The sequence below is a fragment of the Letharia lupina genome, assembly GCF_014066315.1.
Source record: "Letharia lupina isolate WasteWater1 chromosome Unknown contig_1, whole genome shotgun sequence".
In the NCBI taxonomy this organism is placed as follows: Eukaryota; Fungi; Ascomycota; class Lecanoromycetes; order Lecanorales; family Parmeliaceae; genus Letharia; species Letharia lupina.
In genome coordinates, this window is record NW_023502970.1 from 3,002,923 (window position 1) to 3,020,360 (window position 17,438).

Consider the following 17,438-nt stretch of genomic DNA (forward strand, 5'->3'; position numbering starts at 1 on the left):
TTAAAAATCTTAAATTTATATATATAGCTAATTATAAATTTAGAGTTATTACGCTCTTTAATTAGATCGACTAAATTAGTCTATTAGCCTTTTTAAGCTTTCTTATTAAAAATTTATATATAGAAATTTTATACTTTAAAGTATTTAATTTACGATATATATAGTTATTTTATAATTTCTTAAATTATAAAGCTCGCTTTACGCTTTCTAACGCTATAAAAATTATAAAGTTTAATTTACTATTAATAAAGCGAAGTAATATTTAAATATAATTATACGAAACGCGTTTAAGATCGAATAATTCTTTTATCTATTTATATAATTATTATTCTTCTATCTCTTTATTAATTCTATTAATTCTATTAATATCTCTCGCGGAAACGTTACTAAATACTTTAGATATATATATCTCTTTTATTTATCTCTTAGAGCCTCTATTAATATTCTTAAACTATCTCTTAGCGAATTTATTACTATTAATAATCGAGATCGTAAGCGAGTTTAATAGCTATCTATTACTACTTATAAACGTATTAAAAAATTCTTAAAAAGAGTCTAAATAAATATATTTTTTTCTATAAATTCTTTTTAAATTAGTAATAATATCTTTTAATTTAGTAATAATATCTTCTAAAACGTATCTTCTTCTTCTATTTATTCTTTATTATCTTATTTTAAAGTTTTTTAATATATATTAGATTCTAAATATCGTTAAAAAAAAAGCTTTTAAATAAGGGAAAAACGCTATTAAAGACTCTCTATTATAAGATTCACTAATAGATTTCTTTAATAATAACTTTTTTAATAGTCTATATTCTTTTAACTTATCTTTTAACTCTTATTTAAATTCTATTTAATCTCTAATAAGGCTCGCTAATTATATTATATATTATTTATATATTATAGAGTCTATATAATATAATTTAAATTCTATAAATTAAATTTATAATAATTATAATATAACGTTATAAAAAGATAAGATAATTAAATAATATTATAATAGTAAAAAGATTAAAATTAATATATTTAAAATAGATAATATAGAATAAAGTTATAAAGGCGTTAAAATAAGTATAAATAATTTAATTAATTTTAGCGAGTATATTATTAATTAAATCCTCTATTTCTTAACGCTAAAAATCTTAAATTTTATTAATAATTATAAAGAATTTTATCGCTATAGCGTTTAATATAATAATATAATCTCTATAATCTTATAGTAAATTACTATTAATTATTTAATTATTCTCTATATATATAAAATTTAGAGAGTAATTACTATTTATATATCTATTCTAATATCTTTAAAAAGCGAAAAGTCGATTTTTAATTAAATCTATATTATAAATAATATTTAAAATTAATCTATAATATAATATAACTTTCTCTTAACTTTATTTTCTATATTAACTTTAATAGATATAATTATTATAATTATATTAATTAAATAGTTTATTATAAAATAGCTATAATTTTTAAAAGTATTAATTTATATATTAATATCTTTAAATTAATATTTAAAAAGTTAGAGATTAATTTAAATATATAAGACTATAAGTTATTTTATAAGAATTTATAATATTATAATTTATATATTTATAATTATCTTATTTTAAATAAAGTCGCTATCGCTTAAAAGAATAATATAAATAATTTATTAGATATATCTAAAGATAAGAATATCTTAATAAAGTCTTAAAGTAATAAGAGATTTAATATATACTCTTATACTATTCTCTTATATTTCTATTTAATTAATATATATAAAAGAATAAAATAGAATTAAATTAGAAAATCTTAAATTTATATATATAGTTAATTATTAATTTAGAGTTACTACGCTCTTTAATTAGACTCGCTAAATTATCGCGGATAAATAAATTAACGTTCGTAATTATTAAAATCTCGCTCTTCTACGCCTCTCTTATTAAATTATAAATATACGTTATTTATAATAATAATAACTTTTTTATTTTCTATTAAAATTTTAAATTTTTTTTTAATTTTTAAAATACTATTTAGACTTTTCGAAATTTTAAGAATTTTAAAAATTTATCTTATAATTATTAAAGCGTAAGAAATTTAAATATTACTTACTAAAGTTCGCTTATTAAAGATTACTTATCTATTTACTTAATAGTCTATTAGACTCTAATTAAATAAATAACTATAAATTTAATTTATAGATCTTTACTTGTAAATGATAATAATATAATAATATATTTAATATAGATATTATACTAAATAAAAGTCTTTTTATTTATTAACGTAGTAATAAAAAAATTATTTTATAAATTATTAAAATTATTAATTATAATAGCTTTATATAAGTAATATTTATCTTATATTATAAATCTATATTATCTATTTTTTCTATTCTATTAATTACTAGTTTTCTATAAATATATAATATAAAATTATTTTAATAAATTTAATCGCTTTTTTTATTACGATAGATTATTATAATATTTTATTTATAATATCTATATAAATATTAAAAATAAAAAACTCTATTAATTAAAGATAAATTAAAAAAGTATTTGAATTAATATTTATTAAGTAGTTATTAATATTTATATTAATAAAGCTATTATAGATAATTAAGCTAGTAAATAATATATTATTCTCTTTTTCTTTTATTAAAAAAATCTATAATTTATAAAATAACTTTATTAGAATATTATTATCTTATCTATTAAATTTAACTAATTAAATCTCTTTATAACTTTTATTTTTAATTTAAAATAAATTAAGATTATCGAAAATCTTTTATCTAACGAATAAATTATTAATTAATTTAATTGAATTATTATTAGAATATTTAGATTAAAGTTAAAAGTCTTTATAAATTATATTCTAAAGATTAAAATATTAGATATACTTTTATTATTTTAATTTTCTATTATAATATAATAGCTCTTCTTCTTCTTATTTAATAGAATAATTTTTTAAATAATATATTAATTAAATAATTAGTATAGATTATAATCTCTAAAAATACTTTTAATATAATATAATTTCTTATATATTATAATTTCTATTAATTAGCTCTACGATATCGTCTACTAATCGAAAAGATATAATATATTTTATAAAATATTTTATATTAAGTAATATTATATCGTATTCGAATATAATATAAATAGAATTAAATACTATATTATTTTTCTAATATAAATTCGAGATCTTAACGATATATCTTATAATATAATATATCTATAATATTAATATATATAAAAGAATAAGATAGAGCTAAACTAGAAAATCTTGAATTTATATATATAGCCAATTATAAATTTATTAGATCTACGCTTTTTAATTAGATATTATAAGTAAATAAATTAGCGTTTATAACTATTAAAAAAATAGGTATATATTATTAACACATAGAATAACTTTTTTATTTTCTATTAACTTTTTAAGATTTTTTTTTAAATTATAGAACGAAATCTGGGCTTTCAGATAAAAAAAGAATTTCTAAATTTAGTCTTATAATTATCAACGCGTAATGAATTCAAGTATCGCTCACCAAAGATCGCTCTGTCATGGTACGCTAAGGCCTTACCTCGGCTTAGGGCTAGGGCTACCTAGCGTGGGCTTAACATTATATATATCTATTCTATAGATATACTACATATCAAATTATAACATAGTTATATTATTTTCTAATACGCTTATCTATTTACTCGATAGTTTTAATTAAAAAAAAAATTATAAATTTAATTTATAGACCTTTACTCGTTATATTATAATATAATATATATATAAAATATTTCGACTAAGATTTCTATATTTAGAAGTATAAGTAGTTATTCTAGTTATTATTCTAGTTAACGACTATTCTTATTTAATAAATTTAATATAATAACTATTACTATTATAGCTATTATTATTATAACTACTATTATTATAACTATTACTATTATAGCTACTATCGAAATATAATCTTTATATATTTTAATTATCATATTCTTTAATTATCTAATTTTATATTATATTTAAAATCTAGTCTAAAAGAGATTTTAAAGAATTAATTCGTTCGTTTTACATATTATATATCTAATATTTTAATAGCTATTACTATTATAACTATTATTATTTATTATTTAAATAATTTATTATTATATAATAGTTATAATAGTAATAGTTATAATAATAATAGTTATAATAATAATAGTTATAATAGTAATAGTTATAATAATAATAGTTATAATAATAATAGTTATAATAATAATAGTTATAATAGTAATAGCTATAATAGTAATAGCTATAATAGTAATAGTTATAATAGTAATAGTTATTATATCGAACTTATCGAATAAGAATAATCGTTAACTAGAATAATAATTAGAATAGCTACTTATACTTCTAAATATAGAAATTTTAATCGAAATATTCTATATATATATTATATTATAATATAATATTATAGATATATTATATTAGTATATATAAAAGAATAAGATAGAGTTAAGTTTAAAAATTTTAAATTTATATATATAGCTAATTATAAATTTAGATTTTATATACTTTTTAATTAAATTAACTAAGTTAACTTAATAGCTCTTCTATATCTTTTTTATTAAAAGTTTATATATAGAAATTTTATACTTTAAAGTACTTAGTTTAGAATATATATAGTTACTTTATAATTTTTTAAATTATAAAGCTCGCTTTATATCTTCTAACGCTATAAAAATTATAAAATTTAATTTACTATTAATAAATTAAATAAATATTAAAATATTATAATAGTTATATTAGACGTATTCGCTATTAAATAATAAATCTTTTATCTATTTATATAATTATTCTTCTTTTATTATTTTATTAATTCTATTAATTCTATTAATATAAATATAATCGTCTTCGATATCTCTTATCTAAAGATTACTTAATTTAGATATATATATTTCTTTTACTTATTTTTTAGAGTCTCTATTAACGCTCTTAGACTATCTCTTAGCGAATTTATTATTATTAATAATCGAGATTATAAGTAAGCTTAATAGCTATTTACTATTATTTATAAACGCGTTAAAAGATTCTTTAAAAGAGTTTAAATAAATATATTTTCTCTTATATACTTCTTTTAAGCTTAGAGTTAGAATTATATATCTTAATAAGACTTAATATCTTTAAATTTATAATTAAAAAAAATAATAAAATATTATTATTTATTTTTACTTAATTAATTAAGTATATTATCTATATCTATATTAAAAATATTAATTTTTATAATAAATAATATTTTTTAATTATAATATTCTAATATAAATATAATAATAAATATTTACTTAAATATCTTAAAAGTTTTATATATTTTTTTATTAAATATAAAGAGTAATTTAGTCTCATCTTTCTTTACTTTTTAAATTAAATTTATTAAAAATATAATTATTTATAAAAAGTCTTATATAAATTATTAATAGAAATTTATAAATTTTAGAAAAATTAAAATATTCTTAATAGATTTTAATTTTAATTATTTAATAATAATCTTAATATACGATAACTCTATTTAAATATCGCGCTAGTTTATTAAGAATCTTAAAAAAATAATCTTATTATAATTAAAAATATATTTTAATAATTTTATATAGAGTTAATACTTTAATAATATATATAATATTTTATATATATATTTTTAATATAACTCTTTTATTTTAAAATAGATTAATATATTATTTAAATATATTATATAGAAGATATTAATATATAATTTAAATACTTTATTTATATAAGTTTAAAAGATTATAAAAGTATTTATAAAATTAAAAATATTATTTAATACTTAAATTAATTATAGCGAGTTTAAAAGATAATTTTTTACTTATTTTTCTTTTATATTTATATTTTATAATATATATTATAAATATTAATTTTAATAAAGTATTTTATATATATAAATTTCTTTAAAAATTTTAAGAGTAATAATAATAAGTAATTATTCTTAATAGTTATCTCGTTAAGTTCTTAATAATTAATATATAATTATAATAAGTTATTTAATTTTTTAATAAATAATATTAGCGAGCTAATTTAACTAATTAAGAGTTAAATTTATTTTCTTTTAAATATAATATCTAGATAATCTCTAATCGCTATAAATTCGTTATATAATATATTATAAATTAAATAATTTTTAAATAATTCTCTAGATAGTAAATTAATAGAGTATTTAATTTAATTATATATATTAAAACTATTAAATAACTCTTCTAAAAAAACTTCTAATAGATTCTTAAATTATTTAAATATATTAAAATTATTTAATTATATAATATTATATTATATAGCTTTATTATAATTATTTTTATTATTTTTAAATAAAATCTAATATAAGAATATAATAAACGCTTATTTTAGATTATATATAACTATTACGTCTTAGCTAATAATATAAATTACTTTATATTTATTATTATAATATCTATTTATTTTTTATTATTTATAAAAAAATCGCGATAAATTTAAAATTATTTATATTAATAAATATTTAAATTAATATTATAAATTTAAGAGAAATTAAGAATAAAGTTATATTCTTATATATTTATAATATATATTTTTAAAATTTACTTTTACTTTTTTTCTTAATTATTTATAAAATTAAAGATTAGATTATATTTTTTATATAAGAATATTTAATAATTATTAATAATATATATTATTATTAATATATATTTAAATTTAGAAATCTATATCTTTTTAATAAAAGATTATAATATAAATTTTTTTTCGCTATCGATATTTATTAGAGTAGTTATTTTATATTTCTTATTTAGTATAATAATTTTATCTATTAATAATAGAGAGTAAGATTATTATTTAATTAATAGCGTATTTAATATTATAATAATAAATATTAAACTTTATCTTTTTTTTTATTTAATTTATAATTATATATTTTATTATCTATAATATAATTTAAATTTTTAGATAAATTTTTATAATATCTTAACTACTCGTAATTATAATTTTATATTTTAATAAGAAATATTTAAATTTAATATAAGAGTAACTATTTTTAAATTTAATTTATTTAAACTTTCAATCTTATAATATTAATAAAAAATTTTTTCTTTTAATCTTATTAATTCTTTATATATTATCTCTTAAATTTTATATATTATTAATTATTACTTTTTTAATTACTTATTTTATTATTAAAGCGAGTCTTATTTAAAGTAAAAAGCTCTTTTATTTTTTATAATCTTTATTTTATATTTTAATAATAATATAATAATATAATATAAATAATAAATTAAGTAATCTTCTTTATAGCTTTTAAAAAGAAATTCTCTACTATTCTATTTTATAAATTCTTTATATATTTTAAATTAATTATATAGCGATTTTATTATAATTAGAGTATAATAAAATAATTATTAAAGCTAATTATCGATTATATATCTTTTATAATTATTTTAATTAACTAGTATCTTATATTATAAAACTTAATAATTAAATTATAAACTTAATTTAAATATTATCTCTTATATTTCTTTTAAATAAATTTTTTAATATTATATAATATTATATTCTTAATATTTCTTTAGATTTACTTCTTAATATCTACTAATAAAATAGAAAATTAATAAGTTTTTTCTTTATTTATATAAAAATTAATATAAGATATCGAGATAATAAAATTATCGTAATTTTAAAGAAATATAATTATTAAGCTATATAAGATATTAAATATTAAATATCTTAATAATACTTATCTTCTTATAATTTAAATCGCGATAATATTTATATTATATTTATAACGATATTTTTATATATTCTATATTTTAATTAATTTAATTTTTTTAATAATTAATTACTTTTTAATATTAAGCTTTAAGAGTTAATAGCGTTAAACTTAAGTTAAGTCTATAAGATAAGAGTTTTTATTTATAAATAGAGAATTATTAAATATAATACTTTAATAATTATTATTTCTATTAATAATATTATTAGAATTTTTATTAATATTAAAATTAATATTATAATCGCTTAATTATATAATAAATATATTTTAATAAAAGTCGCTTATTATATTACGAGCGTACTCTTAATATATCCCTTAGTTCTATAACTAGCGAGCCTTAACGAAGATATTCTCTATTATATTATATCTTCTTTTCACTTATACAATTCGATATCTTAATTATCTTATTTAATATATTTATATTAATATTATATCTATATTAATTCTAATACTATAACTAAGATTAACTTATTTATTTTATTTATATTAATAAATAAATTTAAAGAAACGCGCTAATAGAGGCTTTAATAAGAAATTAAGTTAAGTTATTATATCTCTAAGTAAGCTTATTAAATAGATAAATCGATTTTAAAAAGTCTAAAAGAGATAGCGAAACGGCCTTAATAAATAGTGGTTAAGGGATAAAGAAGATATTAAACTATTTATATAATTAGCGAATCGAAAGAAATAGCTAATATTATCTTATATTTCTATATTTAAAATATATACTAGTAGTATTACTTATAACTTTATATATTATAACGTCTAGAGTTTTAATAAAGTCTTAATTAGATAAAAAATAGTCGAGTTATAATTAATTAAAGATACTATTCTTCGAAACTTTTTTATATATAACTTCTCTATAAGATAAAAGACTCTCTAAGCGAAGTAAATATACTTGAAAAATTACTATTTAAAGTATTTATAGTCTTCTTAATATCTTAAATAATTAAAAGATAAATATATTAAGCTCTCGCAAAGAAATAATCTTATCTCGAACTTTATAGTAAAAATTTTTATTCTTAATATCGAATAATTTCGATACGTCTTAGAGAGGCTTTATTATTCTCTAATATATCTAATATCTCTAATATCTATTCTTTCGAAGTATTTAAACTCTTCTCCATTTTATTTTAAATCTTTCTTTCTTCTTTTCTATAATAAAGTTTAATATTAAAAGAATAAATTAAATTAAGACTTTATTAGAGTAAATTAAATCTCTATAAATATTAGTTCTATTAAATAATATCTTTAATAAGATAGATTTAATAGATATATCTTAAAATATTATTAATAATCTATAATTATAATATTAAGTTAAGTATTAATTTGACGAATTTATAATTATATTAAATAAAATTTATTAGAAGCGAGACGATTTTTAAGAGATTATTACTCGATATTATATTATTATAATAAAAAAGAATCTAGCTATAAATAATTTATTTTAAATCTATAAAATAATCGAGAAGATAAATTAATTAATTTAAGACTTTTAGAAGAATATAACTTCTCTATAGCGAAAAGTTAATAATTTTAATATATAGTTAATAAAGGATTTATAGCTATTCTTAATTAAGAAGAAATATATATCTAGATATTTAAAAGAAAAATTAATTAAAGTTCTAGATTTATCTCTATTTATTAATAATATTAACTCTATCTATAACGATTAATTCTTTAAAATAAAATAGAAATTTAAGACTAATAGCGATTATTATCTTATTAAAGATTTTAAAATAATTTATATAATTTTATAATTTAGCGATAAGACTATATAATATATAATATATAAAAGACTTTAAAACTTTATTAACTTATATTAATTTATTAAGATTATAAACGAGTTAGCTAATATTTATAAGAATTTAAATCGATATAATAATATATTATATAATATATATACTCTATAATAAAAAATCTAACCCTTTATCGATTTCTATTTAAATTTTATTTAATTAGATATTATTCTTAATATTAATAAAACTTAAATATTAGAGAATTACCTTCTTAAGAAACTAAGAAAAAAACTAAGAGAGTTATAATAGACTATAAGAGGTTTTACTATCTTAAAGACTATAAAAAAATATCTTCGAAAGCTAAATAACTTATAACGTATTAATTATAAGAATTTTAAGTCTATAAAAACTATTATTAAGTTAATTATAATATAAATATTAATAATAACACTTATAACTAATATATATCTTATATTTATTATCGAATTTAATTTAAGTATAATTATTACGTCTTTAAATATTATAATTAATTTAAAGTTAAGAGAATTAATATACTATAACTATAATAAAAAAGATTACTATTAAAAGAATTATATAATAACTATTTAAATTAAAACTAATAAAAAGATCTTTAAAAAAATATAACTTTACGCGTTAGAAATAAATAAAGAATTCGAAATTAATAATATCGATACTATAGGTAATAATAGTTCTTCTTCAAATTCGAGAAATAAATAATCTCTTTTAAAGTTATAATAAGAGGTACTTATAAAGTATATCTAATAGACACTCCTAATAACGCCTTAGCACGTTATCCTTTTTATATATAAATTACACTTTCTTTATAAGAGAGAACCTACTTATTTAAGAACTCTCTTATAGATAATAAATATATTAATACTTATATAATTATAAACGAGTTCTTAGTCTTAATAATATATAAAGTCTTATATCTAAAATTACTCTTACTATTATAATTTAAATCGCTAAAAAATTATAATAACTAAATCGCAAAATAATTAATTATATACTATTTACTTTCTATAATAATAATAAAAAACTATTAAAAAGAAATATATTTAATATTAATTATATTATTAAAATATAATATAATAATTAAAAAATCTTAAATAAATAAATATAAAATAATTCTTAATATATTATAAGATAAGATACTTTTTCTATTCGATTAATATAATTATAATAATAATTAGATATTAATAATAAACGAACTCTCTTTTCTATTAACTTCGAAACTCTAATTATCTATATTATTTACTCTTCTATCTATTATATTAAAATAATAAAGCTCTCCTCTATCTATCTATAATAATAAGATTAATTTAAATATCTTCTTATTAAATAAGAATAAGAATAATAAGAAGTTTAAGTTTATTAATATCGCTAAGATTAATATAGTAATCTACTATTAACTAGTCTATAAAAAAGATAATAAACTATTTATATTAATAATAAATAAGATTTATAATAACTCGCTAATATTATATACGCCTCTTACTATATAAATAGCTCGCGAACCTTATATATTAATTAATAAATCTTATTCTTACGACTTAGAAAAGAAATATAAAAGATATTATAATTCTAACTATCTTATTTAGATTAATAATATTAACGAGATTAATTCTAAAAAGATAAAATATAAATTATCTTTAAAGTATTATAACTATTTAGATATTTTTAATAGAACTAAGGCGAATATACTTTCTCTATATTATTCTTATAATTATAAGCTAAAATTTAATAATAGCTTCGATAAAATAAAACTTTCGAAGAGTAGAATTTATTTAATATTAAAATATAAATTAGAATAGATAAAGAAGTATTTAAATAAATATTTAAAGAAGGAATTTATAATATTAAGCTATATACTATTTATCTTATCTATATTATTTATAAAAATATCGAATAAAGAATTATATTTTTATATAGATTATCGAAAGCTAAACGCTATTATTAAAAGAAATTAATATTTAATTCTATTAATAGATAAGATTTTAGTAAAAATCTAAAGATATAAATATCTTACTTAATTAGATATTATAATCGCGTTTAATAAACTATATATATATTCTAATAGCGAGAATTTTACTACTTTTATTATCTCTCTTAGAGTATATAAATATTAGATTCTTCTCTTCGATCTAATTAACGATTTAATTATATATTAATAATATATAAATAATATTCTATTCGAATATCTAAATAACTTCTACTAGATTTATCTCGATAATATACTTATTTATAATAAGATAAAAAAGAAATATATCTAATATATTAGATAAATTCTTTAGAAATTAAGAAACGTCGGCCTTTAGATAAATATTCTTAAATACGAATTCTATATCTAGAAAATTAAGTTTCTAGATTTACTAATATCTATAGATAGATTATAAATAAACCTTATTAAAATTTAGACTATTATTAAGTAAATTATATCTATTAATCTTAAAGAGATATAAGCCTTTATCGAATTTTATAATTTTTATCGATAATTTATTAGAGACTTCTCTAAAATAGTTAAATCTATAATAAAACTTATAATAAAGAAAACTATATTTAATTAATTCTTAGTATATTAAGAGGCCTTTTACTTTCTTAAAGTCGCTATTACTAAAGCTTTAATTCTATATTATTTTAATAGAATAAAGAAAATCGTTTTAGAGATTAACTCTTTCGATTATATTAATAAAAATATTCTTTTTTAATATAATAATAAGAGAGTACTTTATTCGATAGTCTTCTATAGTAAAAATCTAACCTCAATCAAGTGTAATTACTAGATCTACAATAAGAAACTACTAGTAATTATTCGCTATCTAGAATACTAGCGCTCTAAATTAAAATATATAAATATCTCTATTAAGATCTTTATTAATTATAAAAAACTAATATATTTTACTAAGAGAAGAAATCTTAGTTAACGCTAAGCTCGATATTTAAATATATTATTAGAATTTAATATAAAGATTATTTATCGATCTAAATCTTAGAATATTAAGGTTAATATACTTATATAAATAGCTAGATATAAACTAATCGATCTTAGAAACGAATAATTACGCTAATAGTATTAGATAATTCTTATCTCTAATCGATTAAAATTAAATAGCGAATATATCGATATATATATAATCGATAACTCTATTTATTATAAAGTAATAGGGGCTAATAAAAAAGATAAATATTATATAGAAATTCGTAAGACTATCATCGAAAATAAGAATAAGTTTTAAGAGATTACTCTTAGTAAATACTTTATATAAGATAAAGTACTTTACTATAAGAATCATTTATAAATATTCGATAATATATATATCGATATTATTCGAGAGATATATAATTAATTATTCTATAATTATTCCGAAGTAGTATGTATTTATAAACTACTTAAAAGAGAATATTACTAGCGAGATATAAGAGCTATTATAATTATCTATATTAAGAATTACTATATCTATTAAAGAGCTAAGACGCTTTATAATTAAGAGTATAGCTTACTATAATCTCTATTAATCTTATAAAAATAATAATAAAATATATTAATCGACTTCGTTATAGGCTTATCTATATTTAATAACTATAACGCTATTTAAATAGTAATTAATTAGCTTATTAAGAAATATTACTATATAGTCTATTCTAATATTAATAAAGATACTATTACTAAGAAGATAGTTAACTTACTACTTAAGAAAGTATTTTATCTATATAATCTATTAATTTTAATAATATTAAATTAAGGCCTTTAATTTATAGCTATTATATAAAAGTCTTTTTATAAGAGATTAAATATTATAGTTAAACTATTAATAATCTTTTACTCTAAAATTAATAAATAAATTAAATAAGCGAATTAGAATATAAAGCGTTATCTTTAAATATATTATAATTATATATAGAATAACTAGATAAGATAGCTATCTATTATCGAGTTCGCTAATAATAATACTATCTTATTAACTACTAATATCTTATCTTTTCTTATAAATAAAAGATTTTATTCTTAAATAACTTTTAGCTCGAATATTACTAATTATAAGATTATATATAAATATTTTAATACTACTTAGATAGAGAATATTACGAATTATATAAAATAAGTTTTTAAATATATTTAAAGTAATATAAATCGTATTTAGAAGGCTATAATTATATAAGTTAATAAGTATTAATAAAAGGTTACTTTTTAAATAAGCGATAAGATCTTTCTAAATAGCAAGAATATTATCTTTAATCGCTCTTCCCGCAAACTAAATTATAAGAGACTTAATCTATTCGAGATTATAGACTTTATAAAAATCTTATATTATCTAAAACTTCCGCTAATTATAAGAATCTACGATATCTTTCATCTTAATCTCTTAAATTTTATAATAAATAATCTTTTATTAGAGTAGATAAATTCTTCGTTAGAATATATTACTATTAATAATCGAATTAAATAAATTATTAAAGAAATACTTAACTTTAAATTAATTTATAGTCATTTTAAGTATAAAGTTAAGTAAAAAGATCTTAATAATAATCTTAACTAATATAATGCGAACGGCGGTAAATTCGAAAATTATTAGAATTTAATAAACGACTTTTATAAGCGATATCCCGAAGAGCCTTATCTATAAAGAAATTAAGGCGAGAAGTCTTTAATAGCGATAGCGTTTCCGGGCCGGAACTATCTTGAATATCCCATTTTTAGTCGAATTAAAATCGTCCGATATCTTTATAATAGCCTTTATTTTTTTTTTTTTTTAAAATCGAGAATTAATTTCTTAGACTTATATTAATTAGAAATTATCTTATATATAGTCTTCCGCGTAGGCCCCCGTTACTAATATAACTTTAAAGATCTTTCGAAGTTATATTAGTATATATATAAATTATATTATCGCTATTACGAAATATAATCGATATTAGCTAAATAATATATTATAGAGAAGACTATATTAAAGTTACTTAATATTAAATTAAAGTTTTTAGCGTCTATAACTTAGTTCGATTCGAGAGTTCTTAATTAATTACGTCGTATTATTTTATAGACATCTCATCCGCTTAAATACGAATTCGAAAATTATTATTATTTACCCCTACGTCTATAAATATGATTTTCGCTATACTATATCAATTTCCTTCTAGCTAAGCCTTCTATATACGTATATACCTTAATTAGCGATATCGCTATAGCGTAAATAGAAAAAACTATTATTATTCTTAATACCTCTAACGAAGAAAGATACGATACTAAAGTTCTCGAATATAGTTATTTCTTTACTACTTTTTTTATTTTTCAGATATTAAGCGTATATATATATCTATTTTTCTATCTTTCTACTTAATAATTATTAGATATAATTTAATAAAGAAAAGAAGTAATATTATAAGCGTACTCTTAATATATCTCTTAGCTCTATGGCTAGCGAGCCTTAGCGAAAACATCTTCTATTATATTATATCTCCTTTTCATCTATATAATTCGATATCTTAGTTATCTTATTTAATATATCTATATTAATATTATATCTATACCGATTCTAATATATTAGATTAAAAGTATTATTAATTAATTATAATTAAATATTTCTACTTTATAAATTAATAGACTTAATTTATAAATTACTTACTATAATTAAATTAAATAACTTTATATAAATAAAATTATTAGAATTATAAAATAATAAGATCTCTTTTAATAAAACTATATAATAGCTATATAATTATAAGGTCTAGATATATAGTTAATAGAATAAATAAATTAATTATTAGATAAATTAATAATAAAAATAAAAAAAGAGAAAAGAGAATTTATAAGTATTTAAGACTTCGTTAAATATATTAAATACTCGCTTTAATTATATAGCTTATAATTTAATAAATAACGTAAGCGAGTTTATTAGTTCGCTTCGAGTACTTATATACTTATAAAAGATCTTTTAATCTCTCTCTTAATAGAAAATTTTAAGAAATTTTAATCTTTTTATATTTATCTTTAGTTATAACGTCTTATCTATTATAATATTAAATCTTTATATTAATTAATTTAATTAATTAACGTTCTTTATTTTTTTTTAAATATTATTAATATAAATATTATTTTAATCTTAATAGAATTTATTAGCGATATTCTTAAGTATTTATAAAGTAAAGTTTTTTTAATTATCTATTATATAATTTTTTATTTCTCTCTAATTTTTAATAGATAACTCTTATTTAAGGCTATATATTCTTTTTCTTTATATAATATATATATCTTTAAAGCTATAGATATTAGCTTTTTATAAATTTAAATATTATATATTTAATTTTATCTTATATATTAAATCTCGTTATTATAGAATATAAATATATATTTATACTTTTAATATTTAAAGTATTATATTAATAAAATCATCTAATTAGATCTCTTAACTCTTTTTATTTTTTACTTTTTATTTTATTATTAATAACGAGTAAAGATTTATAGATTAAATTTTTTTTTTTTAAATTAGAGCTATCGAGTAAGTAGATAAGCGATCTTTAGTAAGCGAACTTTAATAAGCGATATTTGAATTTCTTACGCTTTAATAATTATAAGACTTAATTTAGAAATTCTTTTATTATCTAAAAGCTTATATTTTATTTTATAATTTAAAAGAAAATCTTAAAGTTTTAATAGAAAACGAAAAAGTTATTTTAAAATTAAATAATATATATTAATTTTTTAATTAAAGCTATCGACTATCGAGCGAACTTTAATAAGCGATATTTAAATTTCATATCTTTAAAAATTTATAAGATTAAATTTTAAATTTGTTTTTTAAGAAAAAGCGTAACTTACGAATTATATTTTAGAAAAATCTTAAATTTTTAATAAAAAATAGTAAAGTTATTAAAGAATTAAAAGTAGAGAGAGAGATTTTAATAGTTATAAACGCTAATTTATTTATCTATAATAACTTAGTTAATCTAATTAAAAAGCGTAGTAAACTTAAATTTATAATTAATTATATATATAAATTTAAGCTTTTATAGCTTAGCTCTATCTTATTCTATTATATATATTAATTATATTTTATTATTAGATTTTAAATTAAGTAAATATAAGAAAGAAAGTAAATAGAATAATTAAAAATTAAAAGAATTATTAGATTTAATATATTTATATCTATAATTTTAAATCTTAATTTTTTATAAAAAGACGTAGAATAAAAGAATAGAACTTACTAAGATTTCTTTTACTCTTTTCTCTAGAAGTCTTATATATTTTTTACGTTAACTTTAATCTCTTCGTTTATTTAATTAAATATAAGTTTAACGTTAATTTAAAATAAATTACTATTTATAGAAAAGTTAAAAAGAGTAAAGATATTCGATAACCGTCTAGATCGAGGTAATAAATTAGCGTAATTTTTCTCCGCGTCTTAATTACGCGACTTTTTTTTATTCTTTATAATAACTTTATTATATTAAGTTTAATATAGCTAAAATTATTACTCTATCTACTTTTAATAAGAAAGAATTAAATTAAATTATAAAATATTAGAAAAGAGATATTTAGATTAATATAAGAAAGAAGAAATTTAAATAGCGTAATATTCTTCTTTAGAGTATATCTTTACTATTAGAGTATTAATTAATAAAAATTAAGTATTATATAATTATTAATTATCTTCTAAGCGATATAAGAATTACTTTATATATAATATTTAGTCTTATATAGATTATTACTATCTAGAATATACTTTATAGAAATATTAATTTATATATCTCTCTATAGAGTACTTTAGATTTTATTTAAAAGTCTATTAATATTTCGAAGCTAAAAATCTTCGTCGCTATTATAATCTATATGGGAATCTTTTATTTTTCTACTATTTATAATTATTTCAAGAAAATAAATAACTAAGTTATGAATTCATATGTGATGTAAAAGATCTTAATTA